The following is a 605-nucleotide window of genomic DNA, read 5'->3' as shown; positions in this document are numbered from 1 at the left end:
TCCACCGGCATTACTATTTGATGATATTTTTAAAAAAATATTACTGTCTTATAAAAAAATATTACTGTTATGATTTAAACAAGTTTGAACATATTTAAACACAAGTAAGTATGAAACATCATTTTTAATGCATAAAAAAAATTTGTGGAGCCTGGGAATCGAACCCAGGACCTACTGGTGTGAGAACTAGCTGCTGACCAGTCGAACTAGTAGAGAAGACTTGATGTGTATCAGGTCTGGTGGTAGATAACCTGTTGGCTCGGGCAGAAGTAAAAAAATACTAATGGCGCACCTGGGTGAGGTGCGCTATTAGCATGTATGTACTTATGGCGCACCGAGGGGTGGTGCGCCATTAGTATTGTGCCCCTACTTCGTATCGATCCCCTCTCTCCCTCGCCCTCGCCCGCGATCCCCTTCCCCTCTCCTCTCCCGACGCCGCCGCCCAGCCGCCCTCGACGCTGCCCCGACACCAGCGCCGCCCCGTCCACACCACACCACCGACGCCTCCCTCTCCCCATCCTCCCCTTCCTCCCCTCCAACCCCACCCCACTCTCGCCGGAGCAGCGCCGCCCCGTCCACACCACACCACCGATGCCTCCCTCTCC

The sequence above is a fragment of the Triticum dicoccoides genome, chromosome 6B (assembly GCF_002162155.2).
Source record: "Triticum dicoccoides isolate Atlit2015 ecotype Zavitan chromosome 6B, WEW_v2.0, whole genome shotgun sequence".
NCBI lineage: Eukaryota > Viridiplantae > Streptophyta > Magnoliopsida > Poales > Poaceae > Triticum > Triticum dicoccoides.
This window is presented reverse-complemented; position numbering follows the sequence as displayed.